At 35.5% G+C, this 23,857-nt stretch overlaps 1 protein-coding gene, 1 long non-coding RNA gene and 1 pseudogene across 5 annotated transcripts in view; 1 reads left to right on the forward strand and 2 right to left on the reverse strand.

Moving 5' to 3' along the window:
• Nucleotides 1-23,857, forward strand: part of BAZ2B (bromodomain adjacent to zinc finger domain 2B) — a 292,931-nt gene that overhangs the window by 1,873 nt on the left and 267,201 nt on the right. The window lies entirely within an intron of this gene.
• Nucleotides 12,869-12,984, reverse strand: LOC140624621 (5S ribosomal RNA; annotated as a pseudogene).
• LOC140624179 (uncharacterized) lies at nucleotides 16,916-20,575 on the reverse strand. The gene is made up of 3 exons (XR_012023697.1): nucleotides 20,512-20,575; nucleotides 19,704-19,866; nucleotides 16,916-17,124 (listed from the first exon to the last, which is right to left on the reverse strand). It is a non-coding gene; the product is annotated as an uncharacterized lncRNA (long non-coding RNA).

Here is a 23,857-nt window from a genome sequence, read left to right on the forward strand (position 1 = left end):
CAAAAATGGAGTTAGTATTTAAGAGGAGACCTTTATTTTAAAATAGACTCTATGACTTCAAGCTGTAAGCTCCTTGTCAGCCATTAGGAAAAAATAAACAATAAAAACGAGTGTTGTTTTAATTTGCTTGTCTAAAATAGTTTTTCACCTCGCAGAAGTTCGGTTGGTCACATGACCAAACTTAATGGTACACCGAGTGGTATATGAATAAGAGGCACTGAATTGGATGGGAAAGTGGGATTCTGTCTCCCGTACTCATTTTCAGTCAGCGTATTTACTTCTCTTCAAACAAGGACATGAAACTGTCTGTATTTAATTTGCATTCTCTTTGTCTTCTGGGTTGGGGAAAAAACACGGACTACAATTAACGAAAAAAAAAAAAACTAATAGAAGCAATGCTGAATACATTGAAAAGATTTGTCTCCCATAAAAATTTACATTGTATGTAGTAGTATGTTTTGATCTCTGTAGCGGTCTTCCTCGGTGTTACTATTGGCTACGTTATTTATCTTGGAATTTGCTTTATGTAAAACGCTGTATAGAAAGCTTGACTGAATTGAACGTCTGCCATTTATGTGAATTGTAGTAGGTAGGTGAAAAATGTTTAAATAGTTAAAAGCACATAGAGCAGATGGTTTTAAATTATACATGCAACAAAGGACTAAAAGATTTGGCAGATTATAAATGGCAAGCAACAGAGGATAAGCAGTTTAAGAAAATGGTAGTTAAGTACATTTGATGTCTCACACCTATTGTAAACACTGTACATATTGTCACTATGCTGCATAATCAATAATTTAGCCAACAGGGAGTCATTTGTGAGTTTCAGATAGAAAAGAGTCAAATTTTACAAATGTTTGAAATGCGTGGCTGGATATAAAATTATTTTAAACCTATGGTAACAATTAAGAGTCTCTTAGGGGAGGTGATCAAATTGTATGCTGTAAAAAGAAAGTTATTTATCAGGGCTTAATATCGCTGTATTCATATAATGGTTTGGAGAGAAGTAAGAGTAGGTACATGGCTTTAAAAGCCAGAGAAGAGTATCTTTACTGTTCTTATATGTTAAACTATCGCTGAACTGTAGTAGCATTTATTCTTTCAGACACTACTTAAAATACTTTTAGCGTATTCAGTCTTGGAAACACATTTATTAGAATACTCTTGACATAATTCACTAGGTACTTACTAAATGAAGGAAGAATCTATTTTGTTATTTTTTGAGTTTTGTACATTATGATAATATTTTTTTTTTGGTGAATGTAGTTTGCTCTCAATTTTTAAATGTAAAGATTTTTATGTAGTTTTTGCCTTTCTAGAAGGAACTGAGTAATTATAGTTAGCATTTTTCGAGATTTAAAATAACAAAGTATTCAGAAATTTGTTTTTATTTTTATGTCATTTATTTAAAATGCGTTTAAGACTGTAATGGAAACCTTGGAATTTTAATTCTGTTGCCCTTTCTCTCATTTCTTTGTTTGCATGTTTATTATAGAACTGCAGTGTAAAGGAGCAGATGTTTTGCCAAACATCCTGATGTGTTGCTTTTTCTTATGGGAGTGCATAACTGTTCCTTCTGATGCATCAACTTGACAGCTGGTTGATTTCATGGAGCTGCTAAGAAGCCATTAGTGGTGTCATTGAATTGAAACAGAACAGTCACTCCCAGCTTGAACTGCAATTGTTAATGTCTTTGTTGCTACTTTTGTGTTACTATACAAGATGTAGGATATAACAGTTGCATGAAAGTTCCTGTTTTCCGTCTTATCTCCTTGAATTAGTGAAACAATGTGTTAAACTTGATTACTTTTAGGTTTAAAGATTTCTGAAAGGAAAAGATTTTAAATTGTAGTTTCTGAGTTTCTGACCTAGTCTTAGCTAGGACTACCAAAACAAGTGATTCAACACAAACAAAATAATGTGTGATTTTGACCCCTAGTTGAAATTATATCATCTTAATGGTTTTTAATATACTTGATATCCTGAGGGATTAATTAAATTACCTAGTTAGGTATTCTAAGAAGTTTTTGATTATATAAAATTAAGTGTTTCATACCATAAGGTTTTAAAAAGTTGTGCTCTATTTAATAAATGTTGACTTGTTTGATTAAATATTTAACATTTTGTTACGGAAAGTGATCAGAGGAGAAAAGAAGTAGTGAGGAAATGGGCAGTTTTATGTTTAATTTTCTTTATAAGAGGATGAAGATATTAAGTAATTTAATAGTGCTCATTTAATGATTTTAAAAATTGAAATTATATTATTGTACTAGTAACTTTTTATGATACACCTTTCACAACTGGTACTAAGTGGTCTCAAATCGTCCCATTGATACCTAAGTGTTTTCTTTTTTTTTTTACCTAAGTGTTTTCTATTTATTTATTTATATGGTGGGAGGGGACATAGAATGATCATTCTTTATTCTTCCTCTTTCCTAACACAGAAAACATAGTTTGTTTTTTTTTTTAATGTATAAAAAAACCTTTAGGATAAGAAGTGTAAGGATATGTGATGTAGTTTATCACTGTGTCAGGAGATCTCTTCTAGTTCTAGTATTTACTCATTTTTCATTTTTAAAGCTTTAAGTACGATAAACATTTACACAGTTTTGCAAAAGGCATAAAATTTATGACATTTAAAATAGTTTGCCTTTAATAAAACTTAACATGTGAAGTTAGTGATTAGAATATATGATTTGCTGAGTTAAATACCATTAAAAGAACTTTTTATGCAATATAAACAAATTGTAAACACTTCTAATATACTGCTGAGTGATTCTCGAATTATGATTTCCTGAAATTATAAGTTTATAAAGATGTTTTCCTTTTAAATAGATCATACATTTCTAAGACTTCTTTCAAGTAATATGCTTTCTCGACTCTTTTTATATAATAGCCATATATAGTTCCTTAAAAAGAAAATCATTCTGCTACCTTAGCCTGTGATTCAATTTTTTTAAGAAATATACTTATTCTTAGCATTTGTGTCAAGGCAGATGTTCATATAAGCTAAGTTATGGTAAATTGTATATTAAATATAAACTTTCATTTTAAGGGAATCTCAATGCTTAGCCCTTTTTTTACAGGTAACATAGTCTTAATTGTAGTGTGGATCAGCATCCCGTTATTTAAGTAGGAATTGTTCCACATTGGGTGACTCTAAACAGAAGAGTCATAAAAAGTTTAAACTTTATAAGTTTTTCTGTTGGCCCTATTAACTTTGCAGTTATGGGCATAAGTATGATTAATTTATCATTACATATGGAATTATAAAGTTTTGGCAACATCTTTGCTGACAGAAAAACAAAAGGAATTTGCATGACTTTCCAGTCTATTTTGAATGTTATGTGAATTGTGACAGTTCATAATGAACAGTTTGAGATGAAAAATATTTAATAGTCTTGATATTATAGTTTAAACAGAGGTTTTAGAACGAATAGGCTTTTATAAGAGTATGAGGTGAAAATAAAATTTTTGTCACACTTATTTAAAAACTTACTGTATAATATAGGGTGTTTTCTATCTTTTTTTAAATTAATGCTTTTAAAATAGTTGTTTTTATAATTTATGAAATTTGATTTGTATTTTGGTTTTTGAATGCCTTTCATTAAAATAGTAAGTGTTAGAGATAATAATAATGAAGGTAATAAATAGATAAAGAACCTTTACTAATTTTGTGTGTGCAGATGTATGCATTTATATTTAAGGAAAATGAAGCATTTGGTTTAAAGATGATTATTGCATTGGTACTTCAGCTATGTGTAGGCATAATTGTGTGTTTTTCCTCTGTTTTCTCCTCTTAACACTTTTCCACAAGCATGCACTCATTAATCAAAGACGGTGCACTCCTGCTGAGGGCAGAGAGGTTCATCAAATTGGCAGTCAGTTTGGTGTAAAGAACGGTGTACTGAAGCTCTTAACTCACTGGGACATAAATAAATCTAAGGTCTTTGTATGCAAACCCTGGAGGTTAATACTGTATAATTCAATGTCCTGTCTTTGTTTTTATGATTGATGTTTTTAAATGTTTCAAGCTTGATGCAAGTCTTCTAGTAGGTCAGGTCTGACATTCTGATTGGCTGAAGTAAGAAAGCATTAGGTTGTCAGAAGGACTTTGAGTATGCTGCAGAGATTTTGATTTTTTTTTTTTTCGCCTACGAGATCATTGTCATATTGCCTGAGCTGTTATAGGAATGTACCAATGATTGACATCCCCCACTGTGATAATGGACCCAGTGCATGAAATGCCAATAGTTTGGTCCTATTTGTTCGGAAGCTTACTGCTATTTGTATCCTTAACAGAGCTAACATGTAGAACAAGCAAAACTACTGGGATTTCTCTGTAGAAATAGTGCTGGGATTTGGCTTTAACATGAATTGGTTGCATATTCATAATTTAAGAACAGCTGGTTACAGCAAGCACATAGTCATTTGCAAGCTATTATAAACCATTCCACTCACACATGGAGCCTGTGCTTGGTGATTTTTTTTTTTTTTTTTTTTTTTTATTGATCTACCTGCATTTAAAATCTGGTCACTGCTGCTACAGAAGCTCTTCATTTTAGCTGTGTTTGCAACATAGAACAGCTTCAATTTTAAATATTTAATTTAAACTAAATGCAGAATAAAAAGAAGCAGCTTTGAAAGAACCAAGTGTAAAAGGTCAATAATGCATTACCCATCATATATCTCATCTTGGCCAAAAACAAACAAACCTAGATTACACAGCGTTTGTGATTTTGGGGAAATATGTTTTATAATTTTATCCATAGATAAGTAACTGAATTATCTTTGTTTTAAAAATGTTGTTAATTATATTTTGCTAGTTATCTATAGTTTTAGGTAACAACGCAAGGAAGGAGTAGACTGTGATTGTCATTGTTATAAAACAATTTCATGTAATATACAGAAACAAGACAGTACTCTTTAGTTTATGGGTGGTGTAAGATGAGATAGAAAAGAAGAGCAACAAGACATTATAATTTGATTAGGATAATGCTACTCCTAAAACCAGAAAGCTGCATTAATTTTTTTAGTAGAAATCTAATGAGGACTCTCTTCTTCTGCTTTTTGGGTCCCTTCTGGAATATTAAGCACAGCTATACTTTTACAGTATTTAAATGATATGTGTAAACTAGTCCACCTGTAATAGTTTCCTGCATGTTGTGCTGCCTAGCAGTGGCTGATGAAAGAGGAGAAAACCTCTATATCCCAAGCTTTCCGTGAGAAGAGTGGGAGGGGAAACATTAAATGTGATTTCAGATATCCTTGTAGGAATCTCGGGGAGCTCTGCCTTGATTTGTGTATGTTAAAATAAGCGGATACATGAGTGATTTACAAGGATAGTGATTATATTGAGCCTTCTACACAACACAGTATTATGTTCACATGTGCATGTATGTGTTTGTCCCCATGCTAGATGATGAAGTAGCTTTCAGCACTTCAAGGTTGAGCACCACTCCTAAGAGTGCATTTTACTCTTTCTTGGCTTCACAAATGGCTGGATGTGTTGGTAATATAATAGAATATATGGCCAAATTTAATCTAGCTGAAGTGGGCTGCACTTTTTTCTAAATAATAAATTCAAAGGTTATTAAAGGACGATGTGTTATGTTTTAGTTTTGAGTTGCATATAATAATAACTTTATTACACAGTTAATTTGCTATTATTTGAGGTTTCATTAATCATTTTGTGAACTATTGTGTGATTTTTTTTCTCTGCATTTTGAATGTTGTCCTTTCAGTTATTTTCCTGCTCTAAAGAATCTCATCACAGAATAAACTGAGGAAATAAAGGGAAGTAAAATTCAAATAAGTTTTGTTTCCCTTCCTCTTCCACTTGATAGATCTGAAGGAGAGAAGTTGTCTACCTTTTTTTGGTTCTCATTACAACAGATAATTCTATTCAGATAAAAAGAAAGGTGAGGTAATGAACTCAATTTCTAAAATATTAGTAAACTGTGGGGGTGGTGGCTGGCTGGCTCAGTCGGGAGGAGCATGTGACTCTTGATCTTGGGCTCATAAGCTCAAGCCCCACATAGGGTATAGATATTACTTAAGTAAAACTTTAAAAATAAATAAAATATTACTAACCCAACAAAACAGTAGGAAGTGTGGCCATTACTTGAAAGATGCATTGACTCAGCAATGACACACACAGGAGATTCACTGGTATTTGATACACTTGTATTGTTTAGTACCAATAATAGGGGGAAATGTGGGACAGCTACTTTCATTCATCAAGTTTGTCCTGAATACAGTGTTCAGCATTTTCGGAGAGCTATGGTTGAAACTTTGTGAAAGCTCAGAATAGGGGCGAGGTGACTTCTGGTTGGAATCATTAGAAAAGGCTCTTTTGGCTTGGGTAGCATTAAATTAGATCAACAGGAATGAGTAAACTGGAATATTTAGAGATCAGGAAGAAAGGATCCAATAAAAGAAGGGAATTATGAGCCCCTCATAGAACAAATAAATAAATAAAGCGAGCTCTATTAGTTATCTGGAGTGGTTGAGTAGCCTTTTTGAGGTTATCCCAACCTACACCTTCCCTCTCAGAAGAGAAAGAAAATGTTATGGGATCCTTCTTTCCTCCATTGCTTTCAAGAATGCTTGGCTTTTTCTGGTGAAGGCAGGTTAATCAGTTTCAAATCATCTGTTTCAGTGATAGCCTTGTTGTTTGTGGAGGCCAGTTTAAAATTGACAGAACTGCCCTTACTGATCAGAGTTATTGAAATACTGTGTTCCTTTCTCCTTCATTCTTTTCCAATGCTTTGTAAATGTTTTTTGTTTTTGTTTCTGTTTTGAAACATAATGCATGGTCATACCTACTAAGAACATTGAGCAAGAGGACACCTGTGTTTCCCTTTTCTCAGTTTATTGGTGAAGAACTAGCTTTCAAAGGGAATTTGATGACTGACCCAATTAACACTTTTACTTCTTTTAGTTACTTTGGATGAATAAAGAGGATAGACTGGCTAAACTGCCAATAATAGAAATATCCATAAAGACAAAAAGAAAATGTATAGCCGCTATTTATAATTACATTAGTACTGAATTTCACTAATAATAGAAATACCATTTAAAATATATGGGGGTGGGGCAGCCCGGGGAGCTCAGCGGTTTAGCACCGCCTTCAGCCCAGGTCCTGATCCTGCAGCCACGGGATCCAGTCTCACGTAGGGCTCGATTTTATTTTAAATAAAATAAAATAATATGAGGCACGTGGGTGGCTCAGTCAGCTAAGCATCTGACTCTTTTTTTTTGTTTATTATTGTTTTTATTTATTTATTTATTCATGATAGCCACAGAGAGAGAGAGAGAGAGAGAGGCAGAGGGAGAAGCAGGCTCCATGCAGGGAGCCCGACGTGGGACTCAATCCCGGGACTCCAGAATCGCACCCTGGGCCAAAGGCAGGCGCTAAACCACTGCGCCACCCAGGGATCCCTAAGCATCTGACTCTTGATCTCAGTTCAGGTCTTGATCTCGGGCTCATGAGAACAAGCCCTATGCTGGGCGTGGAGCCTACTTAATAAAAGTATGAAAAGGAAAGATTAAAAAAAAAAAAGTCATACACAAATGTATAAGGTCTTCATTTTCAGGAGTTAGACTTTTCCTAACTTCATTATTACTCCACTGAGATAATGAAATTCATTTCATTTTCCTTATTTACAATGTTGTGATGACCATTTACTTGCAAGAGATGTGCTAGAAGAAAACCTTTAAGACGTCCACATAATTCTTTCTTTTTTTAAAAAAAATTTTTTTATTTATTTATTCATAAGTGACAGAGGAGAGAGAGAGAGAGAGAGAGAGAGAGAGAGGCAGAGACACAGGCAGAAGGAGAAGCAGGCTCCACACAAAGAGCCCAATGTGGGACTCAGTTCTGGGGCTGCAGGGTCATGCCCTGAGCTGAAGGCAGGCGCTCAACTGCTGAGCCATCCAGGGATCCCCCACACAATTATTTCTTGTATGATGATGTGGTATGATGATGTGTTTTGAGATAAATTAAAGGTGGAAATGAGTAGAAATAGAGGGCTATCCAGTGTCTGAGTTTAGAGAGGATCCATACTTTTTCTAGTTTCCATGATGACATGGTTATTGAAACATACTTTTGGACTTCCTTGGGGAAAGGATTACTGTTGACATGAACTATTGTGGCAACATATGAAAGAGCAAAGCCCATTTTGAGCATCTGAAGAATATTGGGGAGCAGCCTATAAGTCACAGGATGATGTGTTTCTTCTTTTATGGGTTAGTGTAGCATACTGGAAGAAATAGGGTATGGCCAGGTAACAGTAACAGGTAGAGTTGTGGGTCAAATCTCTTTAAAAGAGGGGTTACTGTAGAGCAAAAGGAAGTGTGTCTTTAGGGGGTGGATAGTAACAACATCAAAAAGAGGAGGCAGTTTTAAAGAAGGCTTTTAAATGAAGTTAAGAGAAATGGAGCACTGTGACACAATTTAGTCCTCAGTAAAGTCTCAAGATTTTCTCCATTGTGGCCTAAGTACCTTAGCATTAACTTCTTATGCATTGTCATTAATATTTTCAGCAGCTTATTGAGAAAATAATTCTTATCTATAATCATACCTTGGGGATTTGAAGTAGGAATTTGAAGGGTTAGGGAAGGGCTGTGTAAACAGCCGGTCCAGGAAGAGAACATGCAATACTTTGGCCAGTTAGGTGAAAGCTTTCTTTCCCTTCCCTTTCCAGAAAGACTATTCATAGGTGTACTGTCAGAATTCAAACAAGAATTGGTTTAAAGAATTTGTAAGTGCTTTTGTACCATGTGTGAAATGGGACGGTAGGCATAAGGTATGCCAGGGTCCTAGACAGAATAGGAACTTTCCAGTATTTGGGGTTTTTGGGTTGTTGCTTTTCATGGAGTATTCTGTTGACATAGTATCTTGAATTTGACCTTTCTCACTTTAATGCGAGACACTTTTTGTGAAATAGGTCAAATTTTTTTGCAGTTTATTGCAAATATTTTATTCTTAGTAGGTAGCATTTTATATGTTTCAGCTTAAGTCCAGAGGTACCAACTAAATTAATTACATCTACCTGGGTAAAAATGCATGCTGCTTTCTGTATTTGTTAATGTCAGGACTTCACAAGAGACCTGAAAGTAATCCTGTAGTTACCCATGGAAACGAGTAAAAATCACTTATTTTTTCATATTTCTTACTATTGTGATGTGCTCATAGTCACATATTAGGCAGTAGTAACTAGTTAAGTAAATTGGTCACTGAATTGAGAACCAGAATCGGGCTGACATCTATTTCTTAGTAACTAGAAACAATTTAAAGTGCTCAGAAATGAAATGCATAGCCCATAATATCCTCAAGGAGGCATAATTTACTTAGGGAGAAAGGATGTACATAAAGTGCTGTTTCATCTTTTGTGATTTTAGCCCACTGAAATTCAATTATTTACGTTGGAAAAATTGGAACTGGGAAAGGAAAAACAATTTCAGTAACCACCATTCATTCAGTGAAGTTATTTATAGGCAGGATACAGCAGTCAGATACTCTCTGTTCCTGGGTAGCTCTCATGGTGTGGCTCTTATGTCTTAATATAAATATTTTTTTGTATATCATAGTTCCTAAATGCAGGCCAGCTATGAGTATCTGGAACTCCATTACGTGAATGACATCTACTTTAGTGCTGGCAGTCAAACTGTCTGTGTTGGACTTATCTGTCTCAGTATGGTTCATGTCAAAGATAATATTTACTATATTTTGATATAACCTACTGACTAGAACCTACCCACATTCCCCTCACCCCCCAATTAGATGAACCTCTACTGGGAGTACATGAGTGGCTCAGTTGGTTAAGCATCTAACCTTTTTTTTTTTTTTTTAATATTTTGTTTATTTATTCATGAGAGACACAGAGAGGTAGAGACATAGGTAGAGGGAGAAGCAGGCTACCCATGGGGAGCCTGATGGGGAACTCGATCCCAGAATCAGGCCCTAAGTGACCAGGTCCTGAGCTGAAGGCAGACACTCAGCCAGTGAGCCACCCAGGTATTCAACTCTTGATTTCAGCTCAGGTCTTGATCTCAGTGTCATGAGTTCAAGAACGTGAGTAGGCTTGGAGCCTACTTTATTTTATTTTATTATTTTTTAAAGATTTTACTTATTTATTTGAGAGAGAGAGAGAGAGAGAACACAAGTTGGTGGGAGGGGCAGACAGAGAGGGAGAAGCCAGCTCCCCATTGAGCTGAGAGTCTGATGCAACAGTAGGGGGTAAGGGGAGGCTCCATCCCAGGTGCTTAGGATCACAACCTAAGCTGAAGGCAGATGCTGACTGAGGCTCTTACTTGACTGAACCACCCAGGTGCCATAGGGTCTACTTTAAAAAAAAAAAAAAAAAAAATGAGTGTTTGCTGTTATATGAAGGTAGCATGGTCCAGGATAGTTCATATGCTTAAGTATTGCTATTGATACCCCAGAATGTAAAGAGAAGAAATTGGTTTGGAATTAAAAGTGTTCAAGGAGATGGTGAAACTTCAGTTGATTTTTGAAGGAAGTAGTAGGTTTTTTTTTTAATTTAATTTTATTGATTGATTGATTGATTGATTGAAATAGATATTTTAGAACAGCAACCTGAACAAAGGAGAGGATGATGTAGGAAACTTACCTAACTAAATGTTTGTAATGGGAGATAAAGTTACAAAGGGGAGTTTAGGTTAGCTAATAGATTTTTAAGCAGAGATGTGATGTGATTAAAAATTTAGAAAGATAGATTTGGAAGAAATCTGTTAAATGTGTAGAAAGCAGGGACTATTAAAAGAAAGACCTGTGACTTCTGAAGAAATTCCAGTGATAGGTGGTAATGATTAGACTAATAACAATAGAATGGGTAGAAGGTTATACATGAGCTACATAATACTTTAAAGGAATAGAGTTGAGTAGTGTGGGGAGGTTGAAGATTATATTACCTTGCATGCAAATCTATTTCTTACGAATATAACAATAATTTGATGTAGCTGAACATTTATTTCCTCCTTTCCAGATACTGAAAGCAAGAGGAAGAAAGACTGGGGGATGGGGGACGCTAGGTAGCTCATTCAGTTAAACATCTGATTTTGGACCAGGGCAGATCTCAGGGTACTGGGATTGAGCCCTGCATTGGGCTCCCCTCTCAGTGGGGAGTCAGCTTGACCCTCTGCCCCTCCCCTTGCTTGTGCTGTGTCTCTCTCCCAACAAACAAGAGAGATTGACTGTGGCTTACGACTTGCCAGTGTTCGATACTGTTTCTAATACATCATAACAGTCTCATGATGAGTTTAGCTTAAACTTTTTTAAAAACCCTTTTACTTCACTCCCGGTATAACAAAGATGTATGAAGATGAGTACTCACATACAGTTAGCTTGATATTTTCCTTTTTTTTTTGTATTTATTGCCCTGCATATGTTTAAACCATTGCTAAACATCACTTTCTGAAAACCAGTGGGAGATAGGAGGAAGCATGTTCTAAACATAAACATACCATACTTTTTATGGATCCCTGAGGATAGACTTTCATGAATCCATGCTTTTGCACATGATGTTCCCTGTATACAATTTTTATTCCCTCTCTTTCTGCTTGGTAAAATCTGCTTATTTTCTAAGACTTCTTAAGAGTTATTTTTAAAAAATTTTCCCAACCCTGTACCTCCTCACAGGATTATCTGATTCTTCCCTTGTGCTACACTGGAATGCTAATAGTGGAGCACATGGTTGTGCATACAGATAGATTGATTCCTTACTTCCGACCTTTATAGATATGCTTCAGTGCACATTTTTATGCATAGTACTTTTATTTGTTGCTGTTTGATATTATTTCATAGGATAAATCCCTAAAAATGCAATTATTAGGTTAAAGGCTGGGAATACTTTAAGGCTCTTAATATATGTATTGTGAACTTGGCCTTTGAAAGGATTATATGAGATTATAGTATTTCACTAGTAGTGTATAACCATACCTATTTCACTACACCTTCATTGGATTGGGTCATACTCATCATTTTTAGCCATTTGCCTAGTCCATTGTAAAACAAAAAAAAACTGTACCTTATTTAATCTGCGCTTCTGTGACTAATTAGAATGAACATCTTTTAGTAAATATGCTTCTCTTTTGTGATTTGTCTTTGACATTGCCTGTTGCTACACAGAGGTTTTAGTATGTTGATTATAAGCTATTTATAAATTCTAAGTATTAATGATATTATGCTCTTATTATATTTATTATAATTCTTTAGCTTTTTAGTTTATTTCCAGAAATGTGAAATGTCATTTCTTCATCTTCTAAAACATTCTTTCCATTTTTAAGCTTAAAAAATGTCCTTTTCCCAGGGTACCTGTGTGGCTCAGTGTGTTGAGTACCTGACTCTCGGTTTTGGCTCAGGTCGTGATCTTGGGGTCTTGGGATCAAGCCTTGCTTCAGGCTCTGTGTTTGGCATGGAGTCTGCTTGGGATTCTCTCTTTCTCCCGCCACCCCTAACACCCTCCTTGTGTGCTTTTGTACTGTGATTGCACACCTACCCTCTCTCTCAAATAAATAAATAAATAAATATCCTCCTCCCCAGAGTTTTTTTTTTTCCCAGAGTTTTCATAGACACATTTCATATATTTATTTTGTTTTTTGACATATAATTCTAACCATTCCTTTTTTTCTTTTTTTTTTTAATATAGAATCTATTTATTCATGAGAGACGGGGAGAGAGAGAGAGAGAGAGAGAGAGAGAGGCGCAGAGACACAGGCAGAGGGAGAAGCAGGCTCCATGCAGGGAGCCCGACCTGGGACTCGATCCCGGGACCCCAGGACCCCAGGATCATGCCCTGGGCCGAAGGCAGGCGCTAAACTGCTGAGCCACCCAGGCATTCCAAGCCTACAGCACCCAGTATTCCCAGGCGGTCTCCCATCCAAGTACTAACCAAGCCCTACCCTTCTTAGCTTCTGAGATCAGAGATTGGGCTCATTCAGGGTGGTATGGCTGTAGACACTTTTTTTTTTTTTTAAAGTACGTTTTCTGCCCCAAGTGGTGCCCAAACTCCTGACCCTAAGACCAAGAGCTGTGTGCTCTTGCCAAAAGAGCCAGCCAGACACTCCATTTCCCATTCCTTTTTGCTAGTAGAACTACCCTTTAATGCCCATCTTAAGGCCCAACCTCCTGTTAACAGTATCTGTACCACTAAAAAAATGCTGTATACTCTAAAAAATCTCTATTACGAGGAATGTTGAACTAGATAACTAAAGGTCAACTTTTTGATTTGGTTCTACCTCTTGTAATAGAATTCTTTATAAAAATATTGATTTTATTAGATAATACTGAGCATATTAAAAATAAATTTTCCTTGATAAGTTTGGGTCATCTTCCTGGTCAATAATTCTATTATACTTACTAGATGTCTGAATTATGACTATTAAAATATAACTTAATGAGAGTTTATTTTTTAAAGGTTCAAGTTATATTTGTGCCATATTTGTTTATGACAAAAGTAAATTGTGGAAGCAACTCCGTAACTTGCCAGTTTTCCTTCTTAATCATATTTATTGTCCTTTGATTTTTTTCCTTTATATTCATTTTGTTTATTTTCTAGCATTTAAAAAATTGAGGTACAAATGGCATACATTGTCAGTTTCAGATGTACAAGACTTTTAAAAGTGTATTTTTGACTAAAAAATTTCTCAGAAGTTTTGAAAAATACAGAAAATATTAAAAGTCTCAAATGTCCAAAGTTCTTTTACTTCCATTTTTATTTTATACTGAAGTTTATTTAATGAAATGAAAATCTTCATAAATGAAAAAAACCCAGCAAGTTAGTTCCATAAACCTCTCCTCTAAGAAGAAAATGAGGGGCACTAGCATAGAGTGAAATGGTTTTTTGATACCAAGTAAAAACAAATTTAAAAAATCCTATTAAGCAAAAAAGGACATTGGTGACCTTGGCAATAATACTTTTAGTGGAGTGTTTTGGACTAAAGCTAAAGAAATAGGACTGTGGAGTTTGGATAGTTGTTATTTTTTAAGGGAAATGAAATCAGCAAGTTTCTAGGAAGGAAATGTGGGCTTGAAGATGACTTTCTTAATGATGAGAACGAAAATAGAGGTCTAGGGATAGAGTTCAGAAATACTTTGAGAAGAGGGAAGACGTGGGTTCCAAACCCATGTTAGACTGACATTATCTACAAGGAGGGGTACCTCTGTAATTAATGAATGAGAATGAGAAGATGTGGGTGTGTTTAGCAATGAGTTTGGAGCTTTGGTGGAAAGAAATTTCAGAGTTCAAGTTCCAAATATCAGAAATTCTTCAACTACAGGGGTGCCTGGGTGGATCAGTTGGTTAGGCATCTGACTTTTGATTTTGGCTCAAGTCATGATCTCACCGTCATGAGATTTTTTTTTTTTTTTAAGATTTTATTTATTTATTCATGAGAGACACAGAGAGAAAGAGAGGCAAGGGCAGAGGCACAGGCAGAGGGAGAAGCAGGCTCCATGCAGGGAGCCTGACATGGGACTCCATCCCGGGACTCCAGGATCATGCCCTGGGCTGAAGGCAGTGCTAAACTGCTGAGCCACCCAGGCTGCCCACCGTCATGAGATTGAGCCCCTGTCAGGCTCCATGCTCATTGAGGTGTCTGCTTGAGGTTCTCTCCTCCTCTTTCTGCTCCTCCTTCAACACATACACATTCTTCCTCTCAAATAAATAAATAAATCTTAAAAAAAATTATTGGTGGTATCTGGGTGTCTCAGTTGGTTAAGCATCTGTCTTCAACTCAGATCATGATCCCAGGGTCCAGGAATTGAGCCCCACATTGTGCTCCCTGCTCAACAGGGAACCTTCTTCTCCCTCTCCTGCTACCCCTGCTTGTGCTCTCTCTGTCAAATAAATAAATAAAATCTTAAAAAAAAAACAAAAAATAAAAATAAATTCTTGAATTAGAAATGCCTCTTTGCTGTTTTTTCATAAAACAAAGTTTTAATTTCTTATTTTATCTGATTATATCAGGAGCATTTTCTCATGTCATTGAATATTTTAAACAGTATATATTAGTTTATTCAACTACCCATGTTTGAGGCATTTAAACTTTTTGATTACTGTATATTTCAATATATAATGAAATAATTTAACATCAAATGTCACTAAGTCTTTGTGCATATTGTAATTCATTTCATTAGGAAACATTCCTGGAGATTGAATCGCTGGGTCAAAGCATAATGAATGGTTTACATTTATACAGTGTCATCCTGGTAAATATTAACAACTAGTTTGTGTGTCTGGTGGGGGGAGTGTGATTTGTAATGTGTGTTCTTTTTCCTGGTGTAAATACTCCTGACATGGCCTATTTCATTCTAACAATTAATACCACTGAGCAGAGTTGGGATGTGCAGACACAGAATTATTATACAATATCTGTACCAAGCTGATACAATAGATGTAAATAACCTCCACAGCATAGAGAATAATAAAATGTGGTAAAATAATTAGAAGTGATAAGTTTTGAGTATTTATTACCTTATTTTTAATAACTTATTAATTTGTAAGTTTATATAATTTAATTTTTTAAGATTTCTGTATTTTATTTATCTATTTTTAATGATTTATTTATTTATTAATGAGAGACAGAGAGAGGTAGAGGCACAAGCAGAGGGAGAAGCAGGCTCCATGATGGGAGCCCAATGTGGGAATCAATCCCAGGACCCCGGGATCACTCCCTGAGTCAAAGGCAGACACTCAACTACTCGACCCCTGAGCCACGCAGGCATCCCTATGTTTTTATTTTGTTTTATTTTATTTTATTTTATTTTATTTTATTTTATTTTTTCCTATGTTTTTATTTTTTATTTATTTATTTATTTATTTTCTATGTTTTTATTTTATTTTATTTTATTTATTTTATTTTTTTATGTTTTTATTTTAAAGAGAAAGAGTGAATGTGAGCAGGAGAGGGGCCAAGAGGGAGAGAGAGAATCCCAAGCAGACTCCCTGCTGAGCACAGAGCCTGACAGGGGCTCAGTTTCATGACTGAGACCATGGCCTGAGCCAAAACCAAAAGTCAGATGCTTAACTGACTGAGCCACCCAGTAGCCCCTATATAATTTAATTTTTAATAATGACTGTGTTTAACAACTGGGTTGCAAAATTCCCCAGAATTTTAACAGTTGACTCTTGTGAACTTCTATGAGCAAGCTCCAGAACTTACTCCTGAGTTATCATTTTTTTTTCTTTTCTCTTTTTCCCTTCCTTCTTCTTTTTTTCTTATACTTATTGTGGAGTTCCCTCCCCCCATATTGTTATTTTCAATATAGGAAGACTTAAATACTCAGAAGACCAATGTTGCATTCTTTTTGTGTATGGCTCTACAGTTTGTTTTGCTTTCACTTACCATATATGGAATCTATTTAAGTGAAAGAGATGAAGTGTGAATACCCAGCTTTATTATTTTTTTTCCCCCACAGACTGTTCAGTTTTCCCCAAAACACTGTGGAGTAATTCCTACTGGCCATTGATTGAATTACTCAACTTTCTTGGTTTTTTCTAATATTTTTTTCAATTGATTCTATAGGACTTTTCATATATATATATATATCATATATTATGCAAATGAAGATAATTTTGCTGCCATATTTCTAATATTTATAACTTTATTCTGTGTAAAGAATAAAGTTGACTAGTATTAACATTGAGCATGCCTTAATTTTTTTTCTGATTTTGAAAATGCTTCAAATACTTCATCATTGTCTGTGATACTTGCTTTTGGTTTGTTAGATGGGTTTTTGAAAATCACGTTAGGCAAGTATTAATCTATTTCTATTAAGACTTTTTAAAAGCCAGTTAAAAATTAAATGCATGGGCAACTTGGTAATTCTTGATGGCTTTCTCTACCTTAGTGTTTTTTAAGTTTGTTTTTCATTTTAGAATTAGTGCTAGACAGAGGTTTAGATGATGGTTTTTAATATTTGGGATAAGCAACAAGATGAACTGGGCAACAGGAAATACAGTTTGATATGTTTTCTCCTAGAACTTTTTTTGCTGAATCTCAAGAGATCTGTGTTGTAGGTATACCTGTAATCCTATGTTTGAGGGTCAACATGATTGATTTTAGCAGTTCCCGTGCTTCTAGGAGAGCCTGGAATACCTGTGGATGGGAAGATACAATCAGGGGCAGAATGGCTACTCTCTGATACTGTGGAATATGAGTATGGTGAGTCGGTACTTGTGACTGCTTAATCAGATTTGATCATCACTTATAAAGCTGACTCCTTTCCAATCCTAATGACAGGTTGAGGAAAATTAAAACAATGAGGCCAAAAGGTAGCTCTTGATGTCTTTTGGCAGTGTGAATGTGAGTGCCAAGCTCTGTGACTCCCACTTCTCTTATAAGCCTTCCCTGTTCCTAAACTTTATTTTTTTTTTAATTTTTTTTAAATGTTTATTTCTTTATGGTAGTCACAGAGAGAGAAAGAGAGAGAGGCAGAGGGAGAAGCAGGCTCCATGCACCGGAAGCTCGATGTGGGATTCAATCCCGGGTCTCCAGGATGGCGCCCTGGGCCAAAGGCAGGCGCCAAACCCCTGCGCCACCCAGGGACCCCCCTAAACTTTAATTCTACAGGTTGTGGGTTGGGATATTTTAGAATATTCTTATTTCTTAAAGTCAGCCCCTTATACCATTGGGGCATATGTGTATAGACTCAGAGTCTTGTTATAGTTTTGGTATTTTCCCTGACTTCTTTGATGATGACATTCCTCATACTTATTTTGGTCCTTTTGGGTGGATTTTTGGGAGGGATTATGTGAATGAATGCTGTATTATTGAGATTTTAAAACTCTTTTCACATATTCATGAAATTATCCTCAAGAGACGTTATACTTTCTTACACGCCTTTGGACTTTGAGAATTTTTTTATTCTTAATGGGAATAATTTTATTTAAATATGTATACATAATTTTTTAAACCATTTTATTTATGAGTTAGAAAGCCAGGGGAAGGGCAGAGGGAGAAGCAGGCTCCCCCTGAGCAGGGATCCCAACTTGGAGCTTGATCCCAAGACTCCAGGGTTATGACCTGAGCCAAAGGCAGATGCTTAATGACTGAGGCACCTAGGTGCCACTAATTTGTATATTCTTAATTGTTACAGATAATCATATGTTTCTGTTTACTGGGGAATTAATTATATTTGTATTTGAATTATTTAGAAGGAATGGCTTTGGTAAGATTTTTTGAGGAATATGATCATAATTTTAAGGATTTTTCTTGATTTCCCCCAAAAGGCTGTTCTTACTAGGAGGTGTGGCTGATTATTTTCATAGGAGCAAGCAAGAATGTTAACCAGCCTCCTTGAATTTGCTTTTGCATGCCTTAGTAAAGCCTATGCACTATTGTACAATTACTATGGCTACAAAATAAACTTAAAAAAAAAGATTTTATTTATTTATTTGAGAGCAAGAGAGAGAGAGAGAGAACATGAGTAGAGTGAGGGACAGAGGGAGAAGCCAACTCCCCATTGAGCAGAGAGCCTGATATGGGGCTTGATCCTGAGACTCCAGGATCATGATCTGAGCTGAAGGCATATGCTTAAATGACTGAGCAACCTAGGTACCCCCACAAAATAAAATTTTAAACTTTTATTCATTTATTTTAAAGATTTTATCTTTTTGAGAGAGAGAGAGAGCACACACAAGCAGGGGGAGGAGTAGAGAGAGAGGAAGAGGGAGAAGCAGACTCCCTGCTAAGCAAGGACTCTGTTATGCTCTGTAGATGCTTAACCACTGAGCCACCCAGGTACCCCAAACGTTTTAGCCTTTACGTGTCAGCTAGGACTTTTATTTATTTATTTTTCATTTTATTTTTTTAAGATTTATTTATTTTTAGAGAGAGATCATGAGGGGGGAGGGGCAGAGGTACAGAAAGGAGGAGGGAGAGAAGCAAACTCTTGCTGAGCATGGAGCCCAACTTGGGGCTGGATCTCATGACCCCGAGATCACCAACCAAGCTGAAATCAAGAGTTGGATGCTAAACTGAGCTAGTGAGGTGCCCCTCAGGAACTTTCTTATAAGAGGAGTAATATTTGGATGCATGGAACTAAACGGAGGTACATTCCAAATTGTCTGTAGATAAAGATGCAGAAATTTAGCCAAAGTTTATATGTTCACTATGGATAATGGTAGTCAAAATGTAGATTTTGTTTTCTGATGTTTATAGGTTAGCATATCACATATTTTATAAATGAACATTAATTTTCTTTTTATTATTTTAGTTGTCACATAGAGGTAAGGGCTTAAACTTTTGTTTCTCTTAGCATTAAGAGCAAGCCCATTAGGTATGAATTTCGGCCAAACTGCATTACATCTTAATTCTTTACTTTGTCATTTACTTATTAAGTATTTTGCTCTAGGCAAGGAACTTTTCAAGTTAGGGTAGGAGGAAATAAAAAAATAAATAACATAACTTATTGATTATCTAATTTAGGAAAATACTAAAGTTTATCAACATGATTTAGCTTGTTTTAAAACCTTATATAGCTTTATACTGTATATCATTTTCCAACCTGCTTTTTCCACTCATCTTTGTATTTTTGTTTCTGTGAGTCAGTAAATTGGGATTGACCTAGGTGGTTTTAACTCAGGGTCTCTCTTGAGGTGGCTATCAAACTTCCACTTGGGATAGCAGTTATCTCAAAGCTCAACTGGGGCTGGAGGATCTAATGCCAAGCTCACATTGTTGTTGACAGTTCCTTGTTGGCTGTTGGTAGGAGGCCTCAGCTCTTTGTCACATGGTCATTTCCATAGAGCTCCTTCTGACATGGCAGCTTGCTTCCCCCAGAGTAATGAGAGACAAAGACAGAGGCAGCAACATAGACTCTTTTGGAGTGACAAAATGCTTTAAGAGAGGAAGAAGAAAATTTTGAGCATAAAGCAACTTGGAAAAAATTGAACAGTTCAAAAAATCTAACAAAGTCATGATTTTGGATACTCCCAAACTTAAGATGACCCCAGGAATAATTAGAAACTCTGCTGAATAAATTTGTAGTCCAGACACATATGTATTTCATTGGTATAAAAGAAATGTATTTATGAGAGGTTCATACCAGTATTAACAGGAGGTTTATTTTCATTCTTAAAGGTGGCTGCTTTGCTTGAAAATAAAAAGCCATATTAGAATCCACTATTTCAAAAAAAATCAAAGTCTAAAATGGAGTCCCAGTTAGGATCGCAAAATATGCTATCATATTTTAAAGCCTTAATTCTAGTACTATCCATTTTATGATGGAGGGTAAATCTGGACACTTGGTGACTTTAGAGTTTTGTTTAGTTTTGGGTTTTGGCCACCCATAGTGGGAATGGAATAAAAATTTTTAGAGGTTATAATGAAAATGTGAAGACTTTTTAATGAAAACAATCAAGGAGAAGATACTAGACTGGCAGACTCCTTCCTTTGAGTATCTTTAAAATTATGTAAATTGTGATTCCCTTCCTCCTTTTCATATTTTACCATTTAGTACTTGACTATCCCTATATAACTTACCTTAAAATATTTGCTTCTGCTTCCTGAGTCTACCTTTGTTACCATAGAAACAGAAGTGGACGAGGGAAATTGGCAAGACAACCAGCAACTGAAATTAATGAGGATTCTAACTCCTCACCTGTAGTTGTTGTGTTTCATTTACAACTCCTGTTTTAAAAATAAGCAATGTAAGGCCTGTTGAGTAGGAGAAAAAAACCCTGAAACTGAACTCTCATTTGCTTCAGACTTGTTCTCTTGCCTAGAAAGCTATTAGGAAAGAATCTTTCTAACAGCGTGGAAAAGAGTTTTCATTCTTGTGAATAGTTAGACTACTATCCATCCATTCTGTGATGTTATACCTTTAGGTGTTTATCAGATATTTTTCATTAATAGGTATTAAAATAACACATTTTCTAGGGAATGAGATGTGATATTATGTGATATAAGCCTCCTGTGGTCAATATGTTTTCGCACATACAATTTAAGTGAACCTGGAAAAATAGATATAGATCTTAAATCTGAAAAGGCATTAAAAACATTATTATGTATAATCAGTCTTTTATTTATCATGTCAAGAAATACTTTTTAAGTATTAAAAAGTATAAAGTTTTAAAATATAAACTTTTAAAAAGTCTATTAGAAACTTTTAAAAAAGTACTTCTTTGCATTTAAAAAAATTACACAAGTGGGGATCCCTGGGTGGCACAGCGGTTTGGCGCCTGCCTTTGGCCCAGGGCGCCATCCTGGAGACCCGGGATCGAATCCCATGTCGGGCTCCCGGTGCATGGAGCCTGCTTCTCCCTCTGCCTGTGTCTCTGCCTCTCTCTCTCTCTCTCTCTCTCTCTCTCTCTCATTGTGTGCCTATCATAAAATAAATAAAATAAAATAAAATAATTTTAAAAAATTACACAAGTGATCTCTAATGCCCAATGCAAGGTTTGAAATCACAACTCTGAGGTTAAGAGTTGTGCTCTATACACTGAGCCAGCCAGGTGGCCCTCTTCTTCTTCAACAACAACAACAACAACAACAACTCCTCCTCCTCCTCCTCCTCCTCCTCCTCCTCCTCCTCCTTCTTCTTCTTCTTCTTCTTCTTTTTTTTTATTTTCTTCTTGAAATTTAGGTAAATGTGATGAAGTTCACATTGTGAAGAGATGAACTATTCAAGACCATTAGAAGTTTGCTTCCTTCAATGTTTTTTTCCCTTTTTTACAATTAAGAAATAGCACATTTTAAAGAATTTTTTTGCTTTAGAAACCTAAATTTAAGCTGCTTTCCTCTGGCTGCATCCTATAAAATTTTTAATTATATTAAATCTATAGGCATACCTCAGAGAAATTGTGGGTTCTGTTCAAGACCACAGCAATAAAGTGAATATTGCAATAAAGTGAGCTAAATGAATTCTTTGGTTTCTCAGTGTATATAAAGTTATATTTACACTATAGTGTAGTCTGTTTAGTGTGCAATAATACCATTATATCTAAAAATAATGTACATATCTTTTTTTTTTTAAAGATTTATTTATTTATTTATTCGTGATAGAGAGAGAGAGAGAGAGAGGCAGAGACACAGGCAGAGGGAGAAGCAGGCTCCATCCCAGAACTCCAGGATCACACCCTGGGCCAAAGGCAGGTGCTGAGCTGCTGAGCCACCCAGGGATCCCCTGTACATATCTTTTTTAAATTACTTTTGACTTCGTTGACATACAATATTACATTCTTTTCAGGTATACAACTTAGTGTTTGACAGGTTTATATATTATGCTATTACAGTATCATTCACTATGTTCCTTATGCTGTGCCTTTTATTCCTATGACTTATGCATTCCACAATTAGAAACCTGTATCACCCACTCCCCCTCACCCAATTTGCTTAAGCCCCCTATCCTCTCCTGTATGGCAACCATCAGTTTGTTCTGTATTTGTAAGTCTGATTTTGTTGTTTATTCATTCATTCTTGTTTTTAGATTCTACTTCTGAGTGAAATCACATGGCATTTATCTTTCATAGTCTGACTTATTATAGTTAGCATAACACTCTTATCTATCCCTGTTGTCTCAAATTGCATCATCTCATCATTTTTTATGGCTGCATGGTATTCCTCAGTAGAACTGCTTTCAAAGCTGGAGTCCGTCCTATCAAAGCATACCAGTGCTTTATCATCTAAGTTTATGTAATAGTCTAAGTCTTTTGTTGTCATTTCAGTAGTCTTCACAGCATCTTCACCAGGAGAACATTCCATTTCAAGAAATTACTATCTTTGTGCAGCCATAAGAAGTAACTCCTCATCTGTTAAAGTTTTATCAAGAGATTGCACCAATTTAGTAACATATTCAAGACTCTACTTCTAATTGTAGTTCTCCTGCTATTTCCACCACATCTTCAGTTTTCTTTCTCTTAAATCTTGAACCCTTCAGAGTTCATTCATGAGGGTTGGAATCCACTTCTTCTAAACTCCTATTAATGTTGATATTTTGGCCTCTTCCCATCAATCATGAGTGTTCTTAATGGCATCTAGGATGGTGAATCATATCTAGAAGGTTTTCTATTTACTTGGCCCAGATCCATCTGAGGAATTACTATCTGGCAGTGATAACCTTGCAGATTTTATTTCTTATATAATAAGACCAGAAAATCAAAATTACTCCTTGATTCATGGTTTACAGAACGGATATTGAATTAGCAGATACGAAAACAACATTTATCTCGTGGGGCATCTCCATCAGAGCTCTTAAATGACCAGTTGCATTGTCAATGAGCAGTAATATTTTGTTTTTGTTTTTGTTTTTTTTTTTAGCAGTAATATTTTGAAAGGAATCTTCTTTTACTGAGCCATATGTCTCAATAGTAGGCTTAAAATATTCAGTAAACCATGTTGTAAATAGATGTGCTGTCATCCAGGTTTTGTTGTTCCATTTGTGTTCCATTAGAACACAGAATAGATTTAGGATAATTCTTAAGGGCCTAGGATTTTTGGAATGGCAAATAAGCATTAGCTTCAACTTCAAGTCATCAGCTGCATTTGTCCTTAACAAGAGTCAACCTGTCCTTGGAAGTTTTGAAGCCAGACACTAACTTCTCTTCTCTAGCTATGAAAGTCCTAGATGACATCTTCTAATAGAAGGCTATTTTGTCTACGTTGAAAATCTATTGTTTAGTGTAGCCACCTTCTTTAATTGTTCTAGCTAGATCTTCTGGATAATTTGCTGCAGTTTCTATATTAGCATTTGATGCTTCATGTTGCACTTTTATGTTATGGAGATAGAAGGCCTCTTTCCTTAAACCTCATGAAACAACCTCTGCTAGCATCCAACTTTTATTCTGCGGCTTCCTCTCCTCTCTCAGCCTTCATAGAATTGAAGAGAGTT

The sequence above is a fragment of the Canis lupus genome, chromosome 34 (assembly GCF_048164855.1).
Source record: "Canis lupus baileyi chromosome 34, mCanLup2.hap1, whole genome shotgun sequence".
Taxonomy (NCBI): domain Eukaryota; kingdom Metazoa; phylum Chordata; class Mammalia; order Carnivora; family Canidae; genus Canis; species Canis lupus.